Below are 21,177 nucleotides of genomic sequence, written 5' to 3' on the forward strand. Positions count from 1 at the left end.
GCAAGCTTTAGAATAAAGCTGGCCGGGACAGTACATCAAATACAGTTTCTAAGATGATAACCCTGCAAAAGCAATCCTCTCGGGTAACAGTGTGCTAAACCAGCTGAAGAGTAGCACCACTGTCACAGCATACTTTTGAGCTCTACTACTCACACCTGTATCTAATCTACCCATTAGCATATCTCACAGGTATCTCAGGTGTGTTCCTTTTTATGCACTAGGAACATTGAATTGGCAACGACAGGTATTATCATTCACTGTGATGCCATTCAAACTGACAAGAGTATCTTTTGTGACTTTAACATACAGTAAGTATCAAGTCTAGTGAAAAATGGGTGCAAGATCCTGTCTATGTGCATGCTGCTGTTCACTGAGACTATTGTTTCCAGACACTACGGGTCTCTCCTCACCATAAATTAAAATGGTCATAGAAGAAAAGAAATTCCCCCACATAACTCCTGTTGCATCACAAGGAACCTAAGGCTGAGCTTATAGTCAACGTGATTGTGCTAGCACGCGCGCCTGCAACAGCACAAGTTGCATAATGGCGATGAGGCCGTCCCTAGTGCATGCACGACGGAGCACAATGGCACAACTGCTTTTTGAAGCGACAACATTTTTTGTCTTTTCAAGCGCGGCCGTATGACATCTGTGTCACATTAGTGGTTCGGCCAATGAGGGCGAACCAGCTTCGTGACGCATCCGCCATCCCTCCCCATTGCCTCCCCAATCACCTGCAGCTCAGTTCACACAGCGCGAGTCTATGCAGTCCATAACGCGCGTGCCAAGGTAGAATAATCATAGCCTAAAAGTGAATACAGCTGAGAATGTTGTGATATAAAAGAAGCTCACTTAGTGGGAGATAAAATTACTAAAACAACTTTTATTGTGGTATTAAAATACTGTATAACACTATTTACATCTACTGTAAGCTATCTATACTGGATTAAAAAATGCCTAGAAAGACATTAGAGTCTAGTGAAAGGAGACTTTAAGCTTCACAAGCCTGACAAATATTACCAAATCACCATGAGAGAGACAGAGACTGAATAAAGTATTTAAATTACCTTTACATTGCAGCATTGTATTTTTATGACAGTTAAATTGGCAGGAGCAGTAAGGTACCTTAATCCACAACAAATCTTAGTGAATCTCACCTGTCATCAGCTGTATAGCTGTATGATTGGATAACTGATCAATCTTTCCACATCACCGAATGTCTTTAAAAATGACTTTCATAAAATGTGCTTACTTTAGCTACTCCTGCTGCAATATTTAGCTTTTACATTTTTATTTGCCATTGGTATTTTGATGTACAGTTTTTTTGTGTTCTAGTATCAGTTGCCACTCCTTTATAAATTCAGATGCTCAAAGGTACTGTATTAGCATGTCAAAATACAGCATTCGTCAAAATAATAATAGATCAATTACATTCTGTAATATGTTATTTTGTTTTAGAGCATTGCTAGAATGCTTTAATTATGTTAAATGTGCATTGTTCTTCCATGTTGCAGACAGGTCTGACATGTGGATGGTGCAAAAAGAAACATTTACCGTGCAATCTGCATATAGGGACCTATGTATCAATCATAAATTGAAATACAAATAATATCTAGCTTAAAAATGGGGTTCTTATTTATCATACTTGAACGCACAATATATATATATATATATATAAATATTATTTGAGAGTCTGCGTTGATGCTGTAATATGAAATGTAAAAAGAGAACAATTGCCGCAAATTGTCTTGTAGTCTAAGTATTTTTTTTTGTTTTCTGATGTTTTGCTTCCCTCTAGCAGTCATTTGAGGAATCAGTTTACATCTATACTGGAGATCTGTTTCGCCTGCATAAATCTATGATACAGTTTTCTGCAGCCTTTGTCTACAGTTGGGCAATTTTGTGACTGATATACTGTAGGTCAGGATTCACCAGTCTACTTAGCTTCCCTTTCTATATTAGTAACTTGCCTATAGTTGTGCTTGCTTATTGCTTAATCCCATCTGCTCAGTTTGTAGCCCAAGACAGAAATCTCTGTTGACCTCATGTTCCAACCAATTCATAAACAAGATTTAATATGTCCCTATCACCTATGTTCAATAAGTACTTTGTAATTCAGAAGATCACCCTGTCTTAGTGTAGGAAGTTGGAAAAGAGTTTAGCTATCTCTATAGTCATACAGTGTGCCGTCTCATGAGGATAGGATAGTGAAAAGATAAATGTTCTTAAAGCAATATATCTACAGCTAAGCCTACTGTTATGGCTACAAATTGGTATACATACACAAGGTACTGTGAGGATCAGGACACAGACTTAAGGCATGTTGCTGCATCTAGAACTGTCACTATATCAGCAGCCTATGACTGCAAAACATGTCAGTTATTAGCTGACCCACAATTTGTATGGGCCTGCAAGCATTTCATTAGGTTTTCAAAGGAAATCATTTTGGCTACTGAGATCGTTTTTGCCACGGCCGTTTTTGCCACGATCAGATGATCGCCAGTGTTAAGCCACCACTTACATCGCTGCCGGGACATCTCTTCACCGGCCGCTTAATACTAATGCTACCCACTACCCTAAGAACCTTAACTCCTTACCCTAAAACCCTTTACCCTCAACCTCTACCCTAAAATCCTTAACAATTTACCCTAATCCCCTTCCCTAAAAACCGAATCCCTTACCCTAAAAACCTAACCCATTGCCTTAACACCCTCATCCTAAACCCCTTAACCTAACCGCTATAACCCCATCAATTAACTTTACTTGGTCGCGGTAAGATGACCATGACCAAATGTCTGATTCCGCTCACAGGGAGGCTTCAGCTCAACCTGCACTTGCATTGCACCTATGTCTACAAATTAAATCAGGGCCAGATCCACAAAGGAAAGTGAGAGGATAGATAGATAGGTAGATAGGTAGATAGATAGATAGATAGAGTGAGGGGTAGGGGGGAGAAAGAGACAGAGAAGCTCCCTTCAAACCTGTGCTCAAAAACGAGCACACTTGAAATACTTGGGAGATATGTTAATGTGAGTCATTACAATATACTTTGCATATCTCTCTCTCCCCATACAGTATTTCAGGATCTGGATGGAGCTAACACCACCTTTAGAAAAGACAGGCAAATACACGAGTCATGTAACGCTAACGCAAGGCAGTGCTAACTGAACATGGCGTTAAGTCTATTCTAATGAGATCACTAAAGGCTGTTTTTTTTGCATATAATTAGCTTTGTTGGTTTGCATTAACCTCAGAGAACATACCTGTAACATCTGTTACTGATTTTGATTACATGATGTTATGAGCCTGTTAATGAAGTGTTGTGGATCTGGCCCCTAGACTACTAAGATTACTGGCACTGAGGCTCCAGCTTAACCTCAGCAGTTGTTATGGGTGAATGTGTAAAAGTTTGTCCTGCGAACTTAAGGACAAACTTTACTTTTTCTTCAAAATCAGATCTAAAAAGATCACTTCAATGAACTTAAGAAATCTGTGCAGTTACTTCCACCCAGACCCTGAACTATGCTGTTTGCTGGAAGGAGGGAGGAGAAGAGAGAGAGAGAGAAAGAGAAGGAGAAAGAGAGGGAGAGATGCTGCCACGTGACTTACAAGAGAAAAGGATATTGAAAGCTTCAAGGTATAAAGAAGCATCAAGTTGCCTTTTCTCTCTCATCTTTATTTTCAAAGTCTATTTGTGGCTTCTCTAGGTTAAGAAATTAGCCAACATTCTCATCCCTGGTCTTTAGTTCAAACTACTTGAAGAAAATAGCCACAAGATACAGTAACATATGAAATGAAGAACACTTGTCTCTGTACACAAGACTAAAGTGTCTTCTACAATGTCCATTCCTTCTACCCATGTTACAACCACAAGAAGGAAGGTAGAAAACTGGGACACACAATATATGTTCCACAAAAAATCACCCTCTTAAGAAGTGCTATGGCTCTAGAGGGAAACCTCTAAAATAACATAAAAACATGCTTAAGGATTATAGAGCTTGCTTCTGATATTGCCCTACTACAAATAACATTTCTAGAGACTGCAAAACAGCAATTTCATATGTAGAATTACTTACTGTTTTCAGTACCATGACAATGTGCAAGATTCAACCCATCGGAACACTTTGGAGACCATGGTCCAACCCCCATTCCATACAAATTTACTGACGTTTGTAGGGAAGGCAACAGTGAAGGATCCAGCTCTAAAAATGCCTAGATAAAGTGCACTCTACGAAACAGCCTGAGAAAAGATTAAATAGTTACTGTACAGTACCCTAGCAATCTATGAAATAGATAATTAGCCATGTCAGAGTTCTTTTACTTTTAGAAGTAGGTGCTACTTTTTCACGGAGTCTAAATTAGATACTTTAGGCAGTTAACCAAGATGTGGAACCCTCAGAGGTAGCAACTAGCCTAAGTTTTTCATAGGCTCCAGTTTGCTGCTACAGTATTTTGAATTGTTTGTTTTGTCTTTATGTGTCACTTTACAATATAGTTATTTTAAGCAGCAAGGCATTTGGTGGAGCCCCTGGTGGTAACCACTGGCCTAAGAATATCATAGACATATGTCTGCTTCTATCACTAACTTTGATCCTATTATTACAGTATTTGATTTAAGCATTGTCTAGGGGGTTAGCTGGGAGGTTCAACACCAACCTGATATTTATAAGGCACTGCCATACAATATCATTGTCTTCTGTAATTCAAAACAGAGGAACTGTAGTGCCTACAGTATCTCCACCCTATTAATTATTTCCCAGGTCCTGAATGCACTAACTGCATGTATTGAGCTATCAGGACACCTTTTCACTTTCAAATATTGAGCAGACTGTTGCTGATCAGATATTAAATACTTTGACCAAATAATAGGTGACCTTAAACTTTTGCTATATTGGCTTGCATAAACTCAGCTGTATACTTGTGTGTAAGGGACATTAGGCAATTTGGTGACTGATTCTGATATCTCAGCATCAAACATTGCCTTCCCTTCACCCACAGAGGATTTAACACTGCATACCAGCACTGTTAAGGATTTAATTATGTTTTCTTGACTTAATAAATGTTATTCTTTATCAGTGGAAGTTGAGTGCATCATATGGGATTCTCTTTTCTCTCGTGTTTCCTTAATAGAAAATTCTTCATACAGTAGTAAACAAGAAAAATCTACTAAATGTACATTTTTGGTTGTTTTTGACTTACAGATGAAAAGACAAGTGATGTGATGTCATCAAAAAGGGAGAGAAGATAGGCAGTCAGGTAGCATGCCTCCCTTTTTAATGACGTTACATCACACCAAAAAAGGAAAGGCATCACATGGTATATCTACCAATCCGATTGGTGGGTCTACCATGTGATGGCTTCCATTTTGTTTTTAATGAAGTGACATCATCTTAATGGGAAGGAAGCATATGTTGTGATATATAAAGAGAAATCCCTGCTCAGCTAGTCAATCGTAACGTACTGGAGGGGTGCAATCAGGGAATTAGGTTAACTAGTACACAAAAGAGAAAAAAAGATTTCCTAAAGGATGCACTTAGCCCCCACTGATATATTTAAAACATTACATTAATAAACATGCAGATAAATCATAACTATTAAAACCTATGGAGCACCAAAAGTAACAGAGGGTGCAGGGGTAGATAGGACGATAGGCAGAGTAAAGCACTATGGGGGCTATGCACTAAGCTCCGATAAGTCGTTTTAAGAGAGCAAAGTGCTCTTAGAACGTGATGTTCCGCGGAACACGATTCACTAAGCCACGCAAACAGGCACTTTGCGTTCTTAAACTGACTTTTTCCTGGAAATTTTTCAAAGTCCAACTTTGCTCGTACGATAACCTGTTTGCGTTCAATTCTGCCCTTCTCCGGGATTCACTAAGCTACGCAAAGTTATCATACGTGAAAGTTGCATTCAAAAAAGATCGCCAGCTAAAGGCAGGTGATAAAAAAGCTGGACTTTGAAAAATCTCTTTGTTTATATTTTTGCGTGCGCAACACCCATACAAAAGGCCTGCGGGTGACCCCGGCTGACCCCGCGGGGGTCCCCGGTGGAGGCCGGGGTTCCCGTGGGTGTCCCCGACTGACCTTGCGGGGGTCCGGGGGTCCCCAGCTCACCAAGCGGGGGTCCCCTGCGGTCCCAATGTTGTGTCAATGTTGTGCCTCCAAAAATAATAAACAATATTTATTACTAAATACACTTCCCTAACACATACAATACAGTAATGGGCAAAATTACTATTATCCACATATGGATAATAATGCATTTGCCCATTTTAAATACATATAAATTACAATAAATACAGTAAATACAGTAAAAACATATTACACTTGCCTTTTCCAGGCACCCACGATGAAGGCCGTCTTCATCCTTATCTTCATTCTGCCCATGTCCCTCCGGTGCTGCAAAACATACACAAGAATAAAAATAGCCAATGTAATGTCCCCTAACCCCTTAATAACCTTAGCGGTCATGAACCGCTACAATCATTAAGGGGTTAACCCACCTCACCCACCACTCGGGAGGCCTAAATACCCTCCCCCACTACCCATCCCATGAGCCTAACCACCCTCACCCACTAACCCAGGCAGGAGGCCTACCCACATACCCTTGGGGCCAATACTCCCTTCTCCACCCCCAGTACCCACAAGAAAAACAATACACAGCCCCACAATAAACATCATTAGATTTATTCAATACATAACCCACCCCCTGTGCCCCCCCATAAATACATGATTTATTATTTTACATACAGGGTTAATACCCCAGGCCCACTGGAGTCCCCGGTGGCCCTGACGGGTGTCCGTAGACCTCACAGTAGCCCAACACCATGTTTCAAACAGGGTCTGGAGGCCTGCGGGTGGTCCCCACCAGGCGCCGTGGTCCACCAGGTGGTCTCCGCGGGTCACCGTGGGCCACAATGGGGTCTCCACGGGTAGGCCCACGGCTGTTCTGGGGGGCCCCAGGTCAAACCACAGGTGTCTGAGCGGCTTTGGGTGGTTCCCACGGGTGGTCCCTATGGGTCCGCGGTGCCCCCAATAGTCGTGGGGCCACTGGTTCTTCCCCGCAGGAATCCCCCGCCTCCAGCCTGGTACCCGTGGAAAGCCCGAGGAGACCTCAGGTGGTCTCCAGATGTCCCCCGCAGACCAAAAGGAACCAACCCTGTATGCAAAAAAATAAACCTGACCTATACATTAAAACTATCAACCCCCTCCCCCCCAACACATACAGTACAATAATGTGCAAAATAACTATTATCCAGATATTGATAATAGATTATTTGCCCATTATGAAACACATAAAACATGCATAAATAAAAACATGAAATCTTAATCTGAAAATCACCACATTGCATTTTACAATTAAAACAGCAGCTAGACAAATGTATATCAAATGTCACACAATTGCATTGAGTGTGTACATGATGCAATTAATCTGTACATCATGTAACACTATGCAAAATCAATTTCAAAATAAAATACACTATGAACAATGTCCCCTAACCACCAATGCCATCCACAAAATCAAATAGAAAGTAAGCAACATAAATAAATTTACCACCAATCAATCAATTTCCTAACCAATTACAATACAATCCAAATCAATTATACAATTCCCTATTCAATTCCTAAAGCCAAACCATTGCCAAAATAATTCTAATTGAAAGTAACCACCATCATTCAAATCTAACTACCAGAAATAAGCCATTAAAAATAACATGTAACTAAATAAAAATTACATTACACACACCAATGTATAAATAAAGCTGCTAAATACATTAGAAAGACATGAGATACATAAACATTAGCAAAACAATCATTTATTATCTCTGTGTGTATATCCATATAGATATACATAACATACAGGGGCAATAAAAGAGCATAATAAACAATGCATTTACATCCCCAAATCACATACAATACACCCATTCAGTGTCCCTGAATGTATGTATATCCATAGGGACATAGATCAATTCAGGGGCATTAAATGGAACTAAAAAAAATACACATGAATAAAAAATCAAAAAAACCTGTAAAAGTTAAAATAATAAACTTTTCTTTTGGTTACTTACCATTAGATGCCCACTCACCGAAATCCAGGGGAACCGGATGCTCTCGGACCAAATCCAAAGGTAACCATAAAATAAAAAACCATTACAATCCACGTCTGTGTCTTCTTTCTTCTATTTGTAATCCTTTTCGTCAGTCTTGGGGTCTTCTTTGGGATCTTCTCCGTCTTCTTCCATCTTCTTCCATCTTCTTACGCCACACCCTTCTTCTCTTCTTAGGAGGGGAGGTCTTCCCTCCTCAGCATCTGGCTTCAAAAGGAGATGAGATAGGCTTTTATTGGCCTATGACGTCACATTTTTGTCAAATGGTTTCCACGGCCCTGATTGAGCCATGAAAACCATGTGATTTGGGGGGGATTTTTTTTTTTGATGACGTCATTTAAAGGCAATGACGCCAGCCAATCACAATGGCTGAGCTTCAATTGCCTTTAAGATGACGTCATCAAAACAAAGATGGCCGCGACACAAGGTATGGTAGCCAATCAGAGCGTGTGAACGTAATCCCAACTCTGATTGGCTGAAGCAAAGTCTCTGTCACATGGTCTACCAGAGCCAATGCAAATACCGCTCGCAGAAGCATTAGCTTTTTCTATGTTCTCCCCCTGCGATCTTCTCACAATCTGAGCTGCATAGATAGCTGCACAGAGAGAGCCGTCTCTACCTGCAAAGCTCTCACAGGTGATCACAGCATTTTAATTTTAATACTAGTGTATGGGAGCAGGGAGGTCTCCGGAGCTGAACCACATAAATTTCAGGTCTGGGGACCCTGTGATTCCCAAGATACAGGCCCCGGTATGGGGTGCTGGTATCTCCTATATATTTAAATGTCCCGGTCATTTGATGCTGGAGATTTAAACATTGCAGGGGGATAGTGGCACCCCACACAGGGGCCTGTAATTTGGGAAGCAGGGGGTCCACGAGGCTGAAATAAATGCGGTTCAGCTCAGGAAACCCCTTGCCACGTACACTAGTATTCAAATTTAAATAAAAACAGCTTCTTTACCTTAGCGGCTAGCTATTAAAGCAATAAAGGGGTTAAAACTGCGTACCCTGTTTATTGGAGGCAGAGGGGGTGGATGAAGGGGGTAATTGCCCTATAGTGGCAGGTTAGGCCTGCTGAGAAGGTTGCGGGAGGAGTTAACCCCTTCAGTGATAACTGCTATGGTACTGAAGGGGTTAACCACTCCTGCTACCCACCTTTGGGGCAACTTCCCCCTTCACCCAATACCTCTACCACCAAGAAATTAAAAAACACAACATCCCTAGTACCTACCTCCTCTACCCCCAACAAACCCCTCAAAACATACTGTACAGTGCAATAATGGGCAACATTACATTATCCAGTTCTGGATAATAGCTCATTTACCCATTAAAAATAAACATTATCCAGCCAGCATAAAGTAAATAAAAGTTCTACTTACCCCTGCCAGGATGAATGCCATCCTCATCACCGTCCTCCGCGTCCATGTCCTCTTTGGGCAGCAACAGTACAATAAAATTAGAAACTAATGATCACTAACCCCTTAATCACCTTAGCGGTTAGTAACCGCTATTGTAATTAAGGGGTTAAGCCCCTCTCCCGCTACCCACTATGGAGGCCTAACCACCCTCCCTGGGGCATCTACCCTTACCCTCTACCCATTGATTGGCACGTGGTACATCATAAAGAAAAACCTGGCGCCAAATAGTCAGTGGAATGTCAGCCCCTGAGGAAGTAGAGTGACATCTACGAAACGCGTAGGGCTAGTGGCACAGCCACTATTTGACTGACTTTGGACGTTTAAGGACATTTGGCCTTGGAGCCCAACTTTCCCTTCAGCCTGCCAGCTGTTCCTTTAAGGCAACGGGCACTATCGCGCGCGGGCGCGCAGAGACTTCCTGTTGCTCCGTAGGAGGAAGTGAGGCGTGTGTCTACACGCGGTGCAGAGCTGTGGACCCCGCACACCAGCCCCCACGGCCGGAGCTGTTCCGGTTACCATCGTAAGGACTGACTGGTGTCTGAGCCGCAGTGGAGCAGAGGCATCACCTGCCAGGGAGATCATCTCTACCTAGGACTTGTTCCTACCATGCGAGCTTAAACCTTGCTGTATGTAAGTAGGGCTCCAATTTTTGTGCTCCGGATGACCTGCGGTTCCTTGTATTTGCCATTGTCGGTCTTGGCATAGTTCTTTTTAATAAATAATTATTTTAATAATCGCTAGGATTCTTAACTGTTTGTGTGTATTAGTGCAGTACTGCTTACCCTACAGTGTTGCGCTATGATTTTTGTTTGTTTGTGTTCTTTTCTTTGCATGGTCTGTCGAGCAAGTGTGCGGATCCCTTGAGGAGTACAGGACATTCCACTGACTATTTGGCGCCAGGTTTTTCTTTATTTTGGTTTATTCTGTTAGTACTGGCAGTATCACCGGGCAGCCATCCTTTATTATAAGTTTTTTAATATCACACTGTGTATTACACTTTAGCGCTAGTTCACAAATTTTTTTTCTTCACCACGTGGTACATCATGCCCATATAATATGGGCATGATTAACCACTATGACCGTCAATGGGCAACCTCAAAAAACAGCACCGAAAAGACACAGCCTAAACAACACAAAAATCAAAACCAGCCCTACAAAAATACATAACAATTAACTAAAAACAAGAAAAAAAAATACAAAACATATGAATTAAAAACAAGCATTTGCCAAAAAATGCATTGCCTGTTATTGTATTTATCTATAGCCCAAAATTGGCATAGATAAACACATTGGCAGTCAATGGGCAACATACAAAAAACAGCATCAAAGAAACATAACACATAAAATAACCAATCAGCAAAGAATACACAATAAAAAAATCAAGAATCAAAAAAACACAAAAATAAGAATCAAGAATAATAAAACACAATAAGAAGAATCAAGAAGAAAAAAACACTGTAACAAGAATCAAGATGAAAAAAACACAATAACAATTATCAAGATATAAAAAAAAACAATTAAAAGAACAAACATAAAAAAATACAATAAAAATAAACAAGCATCAACAAAACGCAATGCAAAAATAATACAATCAATGTTTTTCTTACTTTTGACGTCTTCACCCTCTAATTCAGAGTCCATCAGAAACAGCAGGAAACTCTTGACACTTGACGCAATGATCCTCAACAGCAGGTACCGTCCTTCTTCTTTATCTTATTCTTCATCTGTATCTTTATCTGTATCTGGTATTAATGCATATCTGCTCCGGAGAATCCCGGCTTCAATCCGATGCAGGAAAAATAACTTGTTTTTCTAAGTCCTAAGCTCAAATCCCTTCTCGCCACCCTTGGGGTGGCGAGATGAGATCTGTGATAACCTCGCTAGTTCAGAGCCTCGATAAGATTATCGGGGCCACTAGAATAGCGTGAACTTATAAAAATGGTGCTATTTTGCTGTTTGTCAGCTCCCACTTGGTGTGTTTGGGCAGGAGCGAGAGACCTCTCTGGAAAATGCACTTCCCTTATGAGTTTTGCAGGTAATCGAAGCTTTCGGAATAGCAAATATGCCAAAAAAGCTTGATGAGTTGGTTATCAAACCCACAAGAATAGGCGCCTATGTGTAAGGCAAACAAACATAACACCAGACTAAAAATATGAACACACACAACAAAATGTATTTTTAATGCATGAAATGTTTTATTTGTTCAGAATAATAAAGGAAAAGATAATAATTCAAAAATACAATGTCGCTCTTCTACCAAATGTAAAATGTATATTCCACACATGCGTGTATGTCAAATTGGAACCTTGTTGAAACGCATATGTGTGTCTTGACATTCCTGTTCATACGTGTATGCCAAATTGGAACCTTGTTGAAACGCATATGCGTGTCTTCACATTTCTGTGCATGTGTGTACTGTTGCGGCACACTTTATTCTTACAAATCACCGGTTTGTCCCTGGCTGGTTCCTGGAATGCCACGCTGTTCACCCGGAGCATGCCGCGCTCGCAGCCAGGGTCATGCCCGGCTGACACGCGGTTGATGTGTTAATTGATAATGGTTCAAGATTTACTAGGCTGCAATGCTTCGCGTGTCCGCCAGATGGCATAAATTCATGAATTGTAATGCAGTATATATATATATATATATATATATATATATATATATATATATATATATATATATATATATACTGTATAACAACAACCCCTATAATCCCTAACATACAGTACTGTAAACTGTATGCACATCAATGATACTATAGGCCGTCGGGGGCGAGATGTGTTTGCAGCAGAGAGAGAACCGCTGTTCTCTCTGCGCAAACATCGGCACATTAAAAATTATTTAAAATACATTTTTATTCATAGTGTAGATGTGCAGGGGGTCTCCGGAGCTGAACCGCGTTGGTTTCAGGTCCGGGGACCCCCTGCTTCCCGAGATACAGCCCCCTTTATGAGGTGCCGGTATCCCTCTGCATTTTAAGCTCCCGATCACGTGACCGCGGCCTGTAAACAAAGCAGAGGGATACCGGCACCCCTAAAGGGGCCTGTATCTCGGGAATCAGGGGGTCCCCGGACCTAAAACAAAAACGTTTCTGCTCCGGAGACCCTCTGCACATGTACAGTATAAATAAAACACATATATAAATAAACACTCGTTCCTTACCTTAGCGGCTATGTGCTATGGTAACGAAGCAGCATTTCTGTATTTTAATAATATTGTACAGTGAGCAGGGGGTTCCCTGAGCCAGAAATTAATGCTCAGGGGATCCCCTGCTCCTGCACAATATTATTAAAAATACAGAAATGCTGATTCATTACCATAGCTGATAGCCGCTAAGGCAATGGAGGGGTTAACCCACCGTGCCCGCTTTATTGTGGGTAGCGGGTGTGGGTGAAGGGGGAATTTGGCCCTTGGAGTGAGTTTAGGACTTGCGGGGGGGTTGCGGGTGCACTTAACCCCTTCACGACCGTAGCAGTTAATACCGCTATGGTCATGAAGGCGTTAACCCCTACCGCTACCCCCCCCCGCAAGCCCTAAACAACCATCGTTGGGGCTAATACCCCCTTCACCCACCCTCGCTACCCACAATAAAAAAAACTCACACACAGCAGCAGCACAATTAATAAATATATCTAAATAAATAAATGAATATAAATAAATACATTTAAAATACATTTATATTCATAGTGTAGATGTGCAGGGGGTCTCCGGAGCTGAACCACGTTGGTTTCAGGTCCGGGGATCCCCTGCTCCCCGAGATACAGCCCCCTTTATGAGGTGCCAGTATCCCTCTGCATTTAAAGGTCCCGAACACGTGACCGCGGCCTGTAAACCAAGCAGAGGGATACCGGCACCCCCTAAAGGGGCTTGTATCTCGGGGAGCAGGGGGTCCCCGGACCTAAAACCACAGCGATTCAGCTCCGGAGACCCCCTGCACATCTACACTATGAATAAAAATGTATTTTAAATGTATTTATTTCTATTCATGTATTTATTTATTTATTTAGATTTATTTATTAATTGTGCTGCTGCTGTACTGCTGCGGCCGAGTTTATTCGAGCATTTGCCCGTTCTCGGCCGCAGCAGTAACCTGGCGCGTGCTGGAGGGTGCCGGGCACGCGCCGAAGCAGCGGAAGAGCGCCCTCCGATCGGGGCGCTCTCCCTCCCGCTGCCGGGTCCGCCGGGTCCCCCGGAACCCCCTGCCGCCGTCCCCCACATCGCGGGACACCAGGGCTTCCTCGGGGAGCCCTGGACGCGCGTGCAGGGGGCGCTGACACCCGATGACGCGTGACCGCACGCCGAGGGAGTGGGGCTAACAAGCCGGGGCATCCCCCGGCTTGCGGAACTAGCCCTGCTCGGATTAAGTGTGTCGGTAGTGTATGTGATTTTTTTTTATTGTGGGTAGTGGGGGTGGGTGAAGGGAGTATTAGCCCCAACGTTGGTTGTTTAGGGCTTGCGGGGGGGGGGTAGCGGGTGCACTTAACCCCTTCACGACCGTAGCGGTATTAACTGCTACGGTCGTGAAGGGGTTAAGTGCACCCGCTACCCCCCCGCAAGTCCCCGAGGGAGCCCTGGTGTCCCGCGATCGCGGGACAGCGGCAGGGGGTTCCGGGGGACCCGGCGGACCCGGCAGCGGTAGGGAGAGCGCCCCGATCGGAGGGCGCTCTTCCGCTGCTTCGGCGCGCGCCCGTCACTCTCGGGCGCGCGCCAGGCTACTGCTGCGGCCAAGAACGGGCAAATGCTCGAATAAACTTGGCCGCAGCAGTACATCCCCTGTATCTCCCTGCCTGGAGTGTAATCTGTGTAAAGCCCCCTCCCCCCTAATATTTCTGTTAAATCTCTCTGCCTTGAGTGTAATCTGTTTAAAGCCCCCTCCACCCTAATGTTTCTGTTAAATCTCTCTGCCTTGAGTGTAATCTGTTTAAAGCCCCCTCCCCCCTAATGTTTCTGTTAAATCTCTTTGCCTGTGTTTCTGTGAATGCAGTTTATGTAAATGTGGGGAAGGGGAGTGGGTTATAACCCCACCTCCTTGACTGTGATCTGTATAAAGCCCCCTCCCCCTAATGTTTCTGTTAAATCTCCCTGCCTGTGTTGCTGTGAGTGCAGTGTATGTACTGCACCGACACACTTTATTCGAGCAAATACCCAGTATGTACCTGGCAGATACCTGGAATGCGCCGCTCCTCACCTCTGACAAGCCCCGTTGCGTTTGCCTTCCCAGCCTGGGTTCATGCCTGGCTGACGGGCGGCTGATCTGTTAAATGATAATGATTAGGATTTAATAGGCTGCAATGCTTCGCGTGTCTACCAGATGGCATAAATTCATGAATTGTAATGCAGTATATATATATATACTGTGCAGTATTGCAGCCAGCGGGAATAAAATGCTTCAATCCCTGCTTGGAAAATACCTCAATGCACTCGGGCAGAAAACAGTCACAAACCTCAATACACCCGGGTATACCCGAATTCGTGGGACTAGCCGAGCTCGAATAAAGTGTGTCGCCAGTGTAAATGTGGGGAGGGGGTGGGGGGACCCGATGTGCATACTGTGAGGTCTAACCACCCTCACCCCCTACCCACATACCGTTACCCCCCCATCCTGGCCATGACCCTTCCACTTCTGCAAAACAGACACAAAAATTAAAACATCCAAAGAAATGTCCCCTAACCCCATAATCACCATAGCGGTTATTAACTGCTACAGTCATTAAGGGGTTAACCCACCCTCACCTACCACTCGGGATGCCTACATACCCTCCCACACTAACCCCCCCCGTGTGGCCTAACCACCCTCACCCAGTACCCACAAGGGAGGCCTACCCACATACCGTTGGGGAAACACCCCCCCCCACCCCCAGTACCCACAATAAAAACAACACAGTGACCCACAATAAACATCATTCTATTTATTAAATACATAACCCACCCCCTGTGCCCCCCCATAATACATGATTTATTCTTTTACATACAGGGTTCATAACGCAGCCCCACGCGAGTCCCCGGTGGGCAGGCGGGGCACCTGGACAGACCTATAGCGTACCAGCAGCCCTTTTTAAACAGGTTTGGTAGGCCTGCTGGTGGTCCCGCCAGCACCATGGCACCCAGGTGGTCTCCTTGGGTCACCGTGGGCCACAATTAGGTCCCCATGGTAGGCCCAAGGATGTCTGGGAGCCCCAGGTCAGACCCACAGGTGTCTGCGGGGCCTCGGGTGGTTCCCACGGGGGTCTGGGGAACTCACGGGTACTCACTACGGGTCCGCGGTGCCCCCACAGAAGTGGGACCACACATCATCATCCCCGCACCTACGGGTCGGCGGTGCCCCCACAGAAGTGGGACCACACAGCTTCATCCCCGCAGACTACGGGTCGGCGGTGCCCCCACAGAAGTGGGACCACACAGCTTCATCCCCGCATGTGTCACCCGTGGAACCACCAGCCTGATACACAAACAGCAGCAGCACAATTAATAAATAAATTAATAAATAAATCTAAATAAATAAATATTAATAAATAAATAAATCTAAATAAATAAATAAATAAATACATGAATAGAAATAAATACATTTAAACTACATTTTTATTCATAGTGTAGATGTGCAGGGGGTCTCCGGAGCTGAACCTCAGTGGTTTTAGGTCTGGGGACCCCCTGCTCCCCGAGATACAGGCCCCTTTAAGGGGTGCCGGTATCCCTCTGCTTGGTTTACAGGCCGCGGTCACGTGATCGGGACCTTTAAATGCAGAGGGATACCGGAACCTCATAAAGGGGACTATATCTCGGGGAGCAGGCGGTCCCCGGACCTGAAACCAACGCGGTTCAGCTCCGGAGACCCCCTGCACATCTACACTATGAATAAAAATGTATTTTAAGTGTATTTATTTATATTCATGTATTTATTTATTTATTTAGATTTTTTTTTTTTTTTTTTGGGCGGCTGCTGTGTGTGAATTTTTTTTATTGTGGGTAGCGGGGGTGGGTGAAGGGGGTATTAGCCCCAACTATGGTTGTTTAGGGCTTGCGGGGGGTAGCGGGAGGGTTAACCCCTTCATGACCGTAGCGGTATTAACTGCTTCGGCCGTGAAGGGGTTAAGTGCACCCGCAACCCCCCCGCAAGTCCTAAACTCACACCAAGGGCCAAATACCCCCTTCACCCACCCCCGCTACCCACAAAACAAGCGGGCACGGTGGGTTAACCCCTTCATTGCCTTAGCGGCTATCAGCTATGGTAATGAAGCAGCATTTCTGTATTTTAATAATATTGTGCAGGATCAGGGGGTCCCCTGAGCATTCATTTCTGGCTCTGGGAACCCCCTGCTCACTGTACAATATTATTAAAATACAGAAATGCTGCTTCGTTACCATAGCACATAGCCGCTAAGGTAAGGAACGAGTGTTTATTTATATATGTGTTTTATTTATACTGTACATGTGCAGAGGGTCTCCGGAGCAGAAATGTTTTGGTTTTAGGTCTGGGGACCCCCTGCTCCCCGAGATACAGGCCCCTTTAGGGGGTGCCGGTATCCCTCTGCTTTGTTTACATGCCGCGGTCACGTGATCGGGAGCTTAAAATGCAGAGGGATACCGGCACCTCATAAAGGGGCTGTATCTCGGGAAGCAGGGGGTCCCCGGACCTGAAACCAATGCGGTTCAGCTCCGGAGACCCCCTGCACATCTACACTATGAATAAAAATGTATTTTAAATAATTTTTAATGTGCCGATGTTTGCGGAGAGAGAGCAGCGGTTCTCTCTCTGCTGCAAACACATCTCGCCCCCGCCGGCCTATAGTATCATTGATGTGCATATACAGTACTGTATGTGGGTTATAGGGGTTGTTGTAATACAGTATATATATATATATGTGTATATATATACTGCATTACAATTCATGAATTTATGCCATCTGGTGGACACGCGAAGCATTGCAGCCTAGTAAATCCTGAACCATTATCAATTAACACATTAACCGCGCGTCAGCCGGGCATGCGCCTGGCTGGGAAGGCAAAAGGAGCGCGGCATGCTCCAGGTGAACAGCGTGGCATTCCAGGAACATGCCAGGTAAAAGCCGGTGATTTGTAAGAATAAAAGCTGCCGCTGCTGTACAGTATTTTTAAATGCCTTTAGTACTTTATGTATAATATTACTGTAAGTGTCTAAACTGTAAAACCATGAACACCCCAAAAAGTATATTTAAAGAATGAACATTTTTATTTGTACAGCATAATAAAGGAAAAAATAAGAATACAAAAATACAATGTCGCCTCATCTTCAAGATTTGCAATCTTGACTTTTTCTTCTTCGCAATGACTGGTGCTTCTTGGACATCTGGGTCTGTAAAGAAAGTGACAATATACTATATTTTCAATCGCAACGTACATATTATGCAATCCTGATTTTTGGGGTGTTTGGGGAGAAAGGGAATTACATGGGGAACAGTACATTATGACTACATTGGTCTGGGGACCCCCTGCTCCCCGAGATACAGGCCCCTTTAAGGGGTGCCGGTATCCCTCTGCTTGGTTTACAGGCCGCGGTCACGTGATCGGGACCTTTAAATGCAGAGGGATACCGGAACCTCATAAAGGGGACTATATCTCGGGGAGCAGGCGGTCCCCGGACTTGAAACCAACGCGGTTCAGCTCCGGAGACCCCCTGCACATCTACACTATGAATAAAAATGTATTTTAAGTGTATTTATTTACATGGCGTACAGCACTTTACATTAGGACTAGAGGTTTACATTATGTTTTTGGGGGGTTGGGGGGGAAGGGTCATGGCTTGCATGGATTTGAGAACTGTGTCTTACCTGGCAGTATTGCTGGGAGAGTTTCCGACACCAAGGGGGTGAGGGGGTATTTCCTGCATGTTGTCTTCTCCCAGCTCCAGACATACACATGCAAAACAGAAATACAGTAGAAAAAAATTATTATACCATGACACCAGTACAGTCCATTATTATACAGCATCTTCTGCTGTTGGGGGGTTGGGGGAGACAAAGCATGCATGGCATGGGGTACAGCACTTTACATTAGGACTAGAGGTTTACATTATGTTTTGGGGGGGTTGGGGGCAAGGGGCATGGCATGCATGGATTTGAGCAATGTGTCTTATCTGGCAGTATTGCTGGGAGAGTTTCTTGCACCAAGGGGGGGGGCGGGTATTTCCTGCACGTTGTCTTCACCCAGCTTCAGGCATGCACATGCACAACAGAAATACAATAGAAAAAACTATTATACCTTGATGACAGAATAGCCCTTTATTATACAGCATCTTCTGCTTTTTGGGGGGGTTGGGGAAGGCAAAGCATGCATGGGCATGGGGTACAGAACTTTATATTAGGACTAGAGGTTTACATTAGGTTTTTTGGGGGGAAGGGACATGGCATGCATGGATTTGAGCACTGTATCTTACCTGGCAGTATTGCTGGGAGAGTTTCCTGCACCAAGGGGGAGGAGGGGATTATTTCCTGCATGTTGTGTTCGCCCATCTCCAGATATGCAAAATAGAAAATAAGCATTAAACAATTATATAATTGTAAACAATCCACTTGGTTTTTTTTTTAGATTATAAACATTGTCAGCAAATCTTAAGTTGTAAATAAATTTGTAATGTGGAGTCATCAAGCAAGTCGATGGACCTCCAGGGAAGAGCCCTTGTATGCCTCAAAAGGCCATTGATGCGGTCTCTCACAGTTTTCATAAGAAGAGTGGTAACATTAAAATAGCGCTTCACTTCGTCCATAATTGTTCTCCTTAAATTTGCAGGAAGACCCTTCTTGTATTTATTGCCTTCATAATTGACATTTTGGGTCCACTCACTGTACATCTCAAAACTGACGTGGTGTTTAATGATGAACTGGGCATATTTATGAGGTAGACCACCACATCTGATCTTGTACTGTAATTCACCCGGACGCTCTGGGGCAGGTCGTTCAGCATGATGTCTGTGAGCTCTACAATCTTGGGTGCTGGTGTGCTTCTGGCAGTGGGTGGGGGTAGAAGGTCTGGAAGGATGCTTTCCTCTTGTCTGTGAGAATCAGTGCAAGGCCCTGCCCCATCACGCATCTCGCGACATCACCAATGATGTGCGCCTGCAACAACCTGCGCCCAGGCACCACGCTACTGGAAGGACATATACCAAAGGTAAGTAAAAAAATGAAATGTGTGTTATTTTTCTTTTACAGGTTTTTGATTTTTTTTTATTGTGATTTAATTATTTTTTAATGCCCATTTATTGCCACTGTATTTATGTATGTCTGTCTGTGAATATACATACATACATACAGGGACAATCAATGGTTGTTTCTGCAAATGCTTGTTTTTATATATTTTAAATGTACAGTATTTTGCTTGTTTATTTAGAAATGTTTGTGCAATTTAATTTTTATTTAGTAAGATGTATTTTTTAGTCGTGTTTTAAATGGTTAATTTCAGGGGGGTGCTTACTTTGTAATTGTGGCTTCTTTTTGGAAGTTATATTTTGGCTGATGGTGGTTACTTTGAGCTTTCATTTATTTCATAATGATTTGGATTTGGTGTTTTAATTGTGAATTGTGGAATTTATTTTGGATTGGATTAATTGATTGTTGGTAATTTATTTCTGTTAACTTCTTGATTTGTTTTTATTTTCTGATTCTTTGGATGGCATTGGATCTTGTTTGTACCCACTGTGCCATTCAATTGTTTTATTGGCATTTGTTACCTATTTAATTGGCTATGTGCTGTATTTTATTTTGCTATGTGGTGTGTTTTATTTTGCTATGTGGTGTGCTTTATTTTGCTATGTGCTGTGTTTGAATTTTATATGTGCTGTGTTTGATTTTTATATGTGCTGTGTTTGATTATTATATGTAATGTTTTTATTTGGGCCTGTTTTTTAATCCTTACCCATTTCTTGGTATATTGGTTAATCTTGCCCATATTATATGAACATGATGTACCCACTGTACCAATGAATGGGGGAAGAGTTGGGGTAGTTGCCTGGGGAGGGTGGTTAGGCCTCCTGGGTAGGTAGTGGCAGAGGGTGGGTTAAACCCTTAATTACTATAGCGGTTAGTAAACACTAAGGTGATTAAGGGGCTAGGGGATATTAGTATGTATTTTGCTGTGTATTCTTTCTGGCAACGGAGGACAGGGACCTGCAGTATGCTGATGAGAACGCCCTTCATAATGCCAGGGTTAAGTAGAACTGTTTTTATTCACTTTACTTAAGCTGGCTAATGTTGTGTTTAATAATGGGCAAATAATCTATTATCCATATCTGGATAATAGTTATTTTGCCCATTACTGTACTGCATGTGCTTGGTGGAGGGGGAAGGGGGATTGATTAAATGTAGGTCATGTTTTATTTTTTACATACAGGAATGGTAACTCAGGCCAGCAGGGACCCATGGAGACCTCCTGAGGACTCCTGGACACCCAGGGGTACCATCCAAGGATCCCAGACATCCACGGGTACCATCCGAGGACCCCCAGACACCCACAGGTACCACCTGAGAACCCCCGGATGCCCACGGGTACCACCTGAGGACCCACGGGAGACACCTGCGGGGAAGAACTTATTATAAGGAAATGGCCTTATAACTCTTCCCAGATTGATGGACAGCAACAATTGCTTCTCTAAGATCATTGCTGATGTATTTCCTCCTTGGC

Source organism: Ascaphus truei, chromosome 3, assembly GCF_040206685.1.
Source record: "Ascaphus truei isolate aAscTru1 chromosome 3, aAscTru1.hap1, whole genome shotgun sequence".
Lineage (NCBI taxonomy): Eukaryota > Metazoa > Chordata > Amphibia > Anura > Ascaphidae > Ascaphus > Ascaphus truei.